Source organism: Quercus suber, unplaced genomic scaffold, assembly GCF_002906115.3.
Source record: "Quercus suber isolate HL8 unplaced genomic scaffold, Cork oak 2.0 scaffold_18, whole genome shotgun sequence".
Taxonomy (NCBI): domain Eukaryota; kingdom Viridiplantae; phylum Streptophyta; class Magnoliopsida; order Fagales; family Fagaceae; genus Quercus; species Quercus suber.
Genome location: NW_027069483.1, coordinates 1,404,386 through 1,411,193, shown reverse-complemented (window position 1 = coordinate 1,411,193; position 6,808 = coordinate 1,404,386). Strand labels below are relative to the sequence as shown.

Sequence of the window (6,808 nt, the reverse complement as noted above, 5' to 3'; positions counted from 1 at the left end):
AAATTATAAGATCTACATGGTGGATAAGTGACGTGGTCCACCATTCCACTAAAAAACTTCCACCTGTTTAAAATTATTAGTTAGAAAAAAAATTTTAAACAGAAATTAATTACTGACTCAGCAATTTTAAATAAGTGGAAGTTTTTTAGTAGAATTGTGAACCACATTACTTGTCCACCAAAGAACTCTATAATTTCTCCACCAATTATGGTATGTCATGCATTCATTTGACTTTCTTTATAAAATGATCAAAGTTTAGGATCTGTTTGAATACAGTTTATTTTGCTGAAACTGAAAATTTATTGCTATCGCTTATTTTGTTGAAACTAAAAACTTATTGCTAAAAGTACTTTAGATAAAAGTAAAAGTTAGTTGAAATAGCAAAGCGGGGTCCATGAATAGTACTACAAAGTTTAGTGGGGTCATGAATAGTAGCAAAAATAAGTTAAATAGTAAAATAATTTTAATTTTTCATTGGTATCCAAACACGCACTTAAAATAGAAAAAATAATCAAACAAATGACACACTATAATTGAAATATAAAATGGAACACAAAAAATGGTACATGGAATTTATACTAAAAAATATAATACGGTGATGTTTTACCAAACCCTTCGCCTTTGAGTTTTATTTATTAGTGAGTTTCAGTTAGCTTAATTAACAAGTAAAGTCTTTAATGGTTGAATAAGAAATCTAGGGCTCAATCCCTGCCTACACAAAAAACCGATGAATGTCTTAGTCTGATGATAAAAAACTATTATCAGGAGCGGATACTATAGGGTAAAACTATTTGAAAAAAAAAATTATTTATTAGACTTTTTTTTAGTACAAAAAAAAAAAAAAAAAAAAAAAAACCTTTTTAAGTTGTAATGCTAGTTTCTATCTTTTATCTCCCAAAAAAAAAAAAAAAACGTTGTAATGCTGGAAAAGGAGGTTATTTCAACTTTTTGTGATCTTATTTAGGTTTCCATCAAAATCTCTACTTGATTGTGTAGGGGTGGTAGGCCTAGGGGCCTATATCTATGTATATATTGGGTCAGGGGCCCAATCTGAGGACTTTAGGCAATCCAAGGACCGGTAAACACTCTCATAAGGATCTGTGTTAGTAAGTGAAGAAGTGAAATCTAATTAAAGCCATCCAGAAAGATGGTCCAAGGAGGAATCCCTCCTCGGCTGAGCAGAGCCGAGGTTAGAGGGTGTGGTCTGTCATCAAAAGTAATATTCTGGATCATTCCATGGATGAGGATAAGTATCAGGAAGGAACAGAACAGAGGAAAGCCATGAAATATCTCAAGGGAAAGCTGCTACCACAGCATTAAATGCTCTGCAGCTAACTCTCTGGCCGTATTAATGAGGAAGTGATATTTGAACAGTAACTTTCAACCTTATAACTACTCCTTAGAGACTTCAAGAAGGTGCTGATGTGATAGGGATCAACACCAACACTCTAATCTACACGTGGAAGGCAAATATAAAGGCAGAGGGATAGTATAAAATAGGAAGAATGCAATGAGAGAAAATGATCGAGAAATTGAGAGAAAGACACTGTAGCAATTAAGAATTGAATCTGTAATTAAACTTTAGAGAAATATATAAAAACTTATCTCCTTGGACTGTGCCGATGAAGATTTTCTTTAGATTAAAGAAAATCAGTCTATCTCCCTTTACTTGTTGTCCAACACATTAGAGTCTAGTTTTCTAACTTATTCTCTACAAATTCATTGTATTGGCCTTTTTGGGCCTAAGTTCATCCATCTTTTGGGCTAGAGACTTAAATTGCATCCTTACAAATTGTATTAAAGTTCATCTTAAATACATGTACAGATAGCTTCAAATGATAAAAAAAGACATATACAGATAACAACATCAATTTTGTCTATCAAAAAAATAGATTGTGTTTTATTATCAACTTTTAATTATTATTATTATTATTATTATTATTATTATTATTATTATTATTTGTGAGAATATTGATCAATATTTATTTTTGGGCTACTTGTTGAAAGTCTAGGAGGGATAAGTGTTCGTTTGGATATCTGTAGTTTCTCAGAACATTCACAGCAATAGAGATAAAAATTTAGCTTTTTAGCTCCACCAAAAGTTATTTTATTTATTTTACCTACACACATGCTGCAGCAGTGGATCTATTTTAGCCTACACAATAAAATAATATAAACATCACAATAAAATAATATATCCACTACATTAAAATAATATATCCACTACAATAAACAATAATCACAACCACCTACAACCGCCACCACTACCGCCACCGCCGCCACTGCCACCGTCGCCACCGACTCTTCTACCGCCATCGTTGCTGCCGCCGCCATTGACTCTTCCACCGCTGCCGTTGCCGCCGCCGCCGCCACCACATGATAGCAAATAATCGTCTAATATAAATAAGTGATTTTTTTAACCCCAAATTATACTTATACATTTTTTTTTTTTTACTAAAACAATTTTTAAATCATCATAATAGTCTATTATCGTCTCAATTGTCTAGAAGCAATCTTGGAACAATGTGAACTATGAAATGGAGGAACTTTATAAGAAAACATATAAAATAGAACACATATTATAGCAGGAACAATGTAGTCCATACATTACTCACATACATAACTCAAACCAAATTACAATAAAACTCACACACTCGCACAAGTTCCTATGACTCATGCTTCTCAACATACAAAAAAGAAAGTTCCTATGACTCGCCTTGCAATTGCCATAAATGTTTAATGAGGTCTGACTGGAGTTGAAAATGAATTTCTCGGTCTCTAATGCGTCCATGCTTCTCAATGTATGACATAAATCTATCACTTTGTTCACGTAACACTTGCAGAGGAGGATTATCCACTCCATCAATTTGTTCATAATCCAAGTCTACCACTTCATTATCATCTTGCTCATCTTCAACAATCATGTTATGGAGAATTATGCATGCTTTCATGATCTTTTGGAGTGTTTCAAGATGGAAAAATCGTGCAAAACTACGGACAATTGCAAAACGTGCTTGAAGCACTCCAAATGCACGCTCAACATCCTTCCTACACACCTCTTGGACTGCTACAAATAATTTCTACTTATGTCCTTGTGGAGCTGGGATTGTTTTCACACATGTTACCCACTTTAGATATATGCCATCAGCAAGGTATCCCATTGTGTAATCATGACCATTGATTGAGTAATGTACTGCAGGAGTACGTCCTTCAGCAAGTTCATTAAATACATGAGACTGCTCTAACACATTAATATCATTATTTAATCCAGGTAACCCAAAAAATGCATGCTATATCCAAAGATCATATGATGCTATTGCCTCCAAAATAATAGTAGGCTCACAAATATAACCACAATATTGACATTTCCATGCAGTTGGACAATTTTTCCACTTCCGATGCATGCAATCAATTAAACCTAACAAATCTGGAAAACCTCGGCATTTGCCATAAGCTAACAGTCTAGCAATGTCTTCATTGTTTGGCTTTCTCAAGTATTCCTCAGAGCAAACATCAATTACCGCAGTAACAAATTTTGTCAAACTTTCTAATGCAATAGTTTCTCCAATCCGCACATATTCATCTATCAAATCACCCGATACTCCATATGCAAGCATTCTAAGTGTAGTAGTTATCTTTTGTAATGAAGATAAACCAAGTTTGTTGGTACTATTTCTTTTTTGGACAAAGTAAGAGTCATGAGTTTCTACCTTAGTTTGAATAAAGAGAAAAAGAGAACACTTAATCCGAAATCTCCTACGAAATACAATAGGTAGATATACTTGTGTGGGAGAAAAATAATCAAGAAAAAACCTCTCATAGCCTGCCAAATGATTACATCGGATAGAACGTCAACGTTTAGGTTATGATGTTTTCATGACAAGTTCTTCGATTATCTCATCTTCATCTGAGTCATCAAAAATGAACTTGCGAACCAAATAGTGATTCATGGATGCAACCTTCAAGACAATTGGAAAGCAATTATTACTATAGATGCAAAATTAAAGCCAAGTGACATAAGCCACAACAAAATGAATACGCACAAGTCATAACACAAACGCAATTTTGTGCTTATCCTCAAGCATTTATCAAATATAAGTATATAACCAAAAAATAAAAATTCCTCTCAATAGGACCAAGAAACTTAAAAAGATAAGTAAATGGTAAAATAATAAATACTATGAATGCTCATTGTTCATAGATTTATTCTAAGACCTGTCATGGATCAAAGACACTCATAGTGGCTGTAACAGCAAGATATATAATAGTTTCATTTTTCAGTCTACAAAGAATTATAGCAATGCCTATCCAAGATTGAATGGAACTTAACAAAAGATAAAAAAGATTGCACTTCAAAGTCTTTGTTAGATTGCACGTCAAGTCACAACACAAACACATACATTTAGTTTAAGATTAAAGTCAAGTGACATAAGTCACTACAAAATACATAAAGTTACAAACAAAATACATAAAGGCCTACATAAGCCACTACAAAATACATAAAAGCCTAAGCTACATCCAAAATGCAATCAACTCTATTAATTACGTGAACTTCATCTTGCCATGATTTCCTCTTGGAGTTGTTTATAAAAGCTTTTTGTGTTCTGGTCAAGCCACTTGTATCTATCATCATGATTCTCTTCTCCTTTAACCTTTCTGTTATCTCAAATTTTTTCTTCTCAATCATGACTTTTTCCTTCTCAATCTTAAGTTTTTCTTCGTTTCTTTCCTTTTCAACCGCAAGTTTTTCTCTCCCAATAGACATTTTCTCCTCTTCCAATCGAGTTACATCCTCAATCAATTTCAATTTCTTAGCCAAATATTCCCCTACATCTTTTCCGGGGGCTTTGTTCTTTCAGATGGCCTTTTCAGCCTTCCTACCAATAGGTCTCTCAACATTGGAAGAGTCACCAAGTCCGAACCCACAATCACCTTTGCCAATAGATATTGACTCCAGAGTTTGAGGCATGAATGATTTCGATTTAGCACTGCTAAGATCGGCAAACTTTAGTTGGTCCTTTAACATGAGCCAACAATGATCAAGAAGAAAGGGTTTCTTGTACTTCTCTAAATACAAAGCCTTCACATCGGTAATCTAAAAAAATTAAAAGAAATATAACATGATTAATATCTTCAAACTATTGGTGAATGGACATGTTAATATTATTGCAATATAATTTATACCTTATCTTCTTCGGTTGTACCACTTTGATGAAGTGCATTAACTTGAGTCATACACCCGGCAAACTTATTTGTCTTTTCACTAATCGCTCCCTAATGACTTAACAATGAGACAACAGTACGTGTGGTACCGAATGTATTGTACTGCTTGAAGTATTCCCAAAATCTTTTATTAAATGTATTTTGTGTTTGTTTATTACTATTTATGGCATCAACACTAGTATTGAGCCATGCTGCCACTAGGAGTTTATCTTCCTCTAAACTAAAGTTAGTGCCCCGTTTTCCTTTTGTAGGAGAGGCATTTTCAACTTGAGGATGAGGTGGAGGTGGAGAATCAGAAACTGACAAAATAGTATTTTGAGACGTTTCCAAAAATTGTGAGTCAATTTCTATATCCCCATTGATGATACCCGTAAAATATGATAGGTCTATACATAATTCAGTGTCTCTACGTGACTCCATAAAATTAGAAAAAAAAAAAAATGTAAACTTCCCTGCATACAGAAAATTCCCAAACTTACATTTATATCAAAACTTAAAATACTTAGAATTATAACAATAGAACATGATTATGCATATCAAAACTCAAAACTTCCTTGCACACAGAAAATTCCCAAACTTACATTTATATCAAAACTCAAAACCAAACTAACAATTTCTCATTAAAATGACCACAAGAAATGTGTGCTCTGTTTCTAGTTTTGTGCAACAGAACATATCCAACAAAATTCACCCAAATCAGAGCACACTATCTTACAAAATCCATATCACAAACGATCTTAATATCTCTACTCAGTACTCACACTCACACTTACCAAACCATAATCATCATCAATCTACCAAAATCAAATATGGAACATTAAGAATCCTAAAAAAACTACTGTATTCATCCATTTATAGCAACTGAAAATAGCTAATACAAAGCAAAATGAAATCTCATAACATAAAATCACCAAGCCAATAATCCAGAACAACAATAAAAAAATCATATATCAAAAACAGAAAACAGAGACATCCACATGAAGTGGATCCAAATCAAAAACCCAAAGTGGATCGGCGGATCGGCGAAAGAGTATACCCAAATCAAAAACCCAAAGCATCCACATGAAGAAGGCAGAGACTGACCTAAAGTGGATCGGCGGAAGAGAAGTACGTCGAGGTAGATCGGCGGCGTGGGTATGAACTTGACGATGGTGGCGACGTTGACGATGGTCGGGCCGGTGACGTTAAGAGTGAGCTTGAGAGGTTTTAGATGAGAGATGACAATGAAATAGAGAGAGTGAATGAGACTGGATTTGATAAAATGAAAAAAAAAAAAAAAGTTGTACCAGAGTGAGCTAGACGATGGTCGGGTCAACAAATGAGATGAGAGATGACAGTGAGCTTGAGAGGCTTGAGATGAGAGATGATAGGAACGAGAAAGAGTGAATGAGTGCTCTGACTGGATTTGATAAAATGATGAAAAAAAAAAAAAAAAGACAAGTTGTATCAGCTGAATAAAAAATTATTATTATTTTTTTGCTCCAAGCTACAGTACACATCTATAGATAGATGTGCACTGTAGCAATTCATCTAAAATTTTTAACTATAACTCCACTGCTGTAGGGATTTTTTTGTGTTTTGGTGG

General features: G+C 33.9%; 1 long non-coding RNA gene across 2 annotated transcripts; it reads right to left on the bottom strand.

Annotated features, from left to right (window-relative positions):
- Positions 1-2,123: 2,123 nt before the first annotated feature.
- LOC136062384 (uncharacterized) lies at positions 2,124-6,771 on the bottom strand. Of its 2 annotated transcripts, none has more exons than XR_010624146.1 (3): positions 6,510-6,771; positions 6,307-6,418; positions 2,124-2,394 (listed from the first exon to the last, which is right to left on the bottom strand). It is a non-coding gene; the product is annotated as an uncharacterized LOC136062384 (long non-coding RNA). The 2 variants fall into 2 exon arrangements; XR_010624145.1 differs by having other exon boundaries at positions 2,124-2,348.
- Positions 6,772-6,808: the final 37 nt, after the last annotated feature.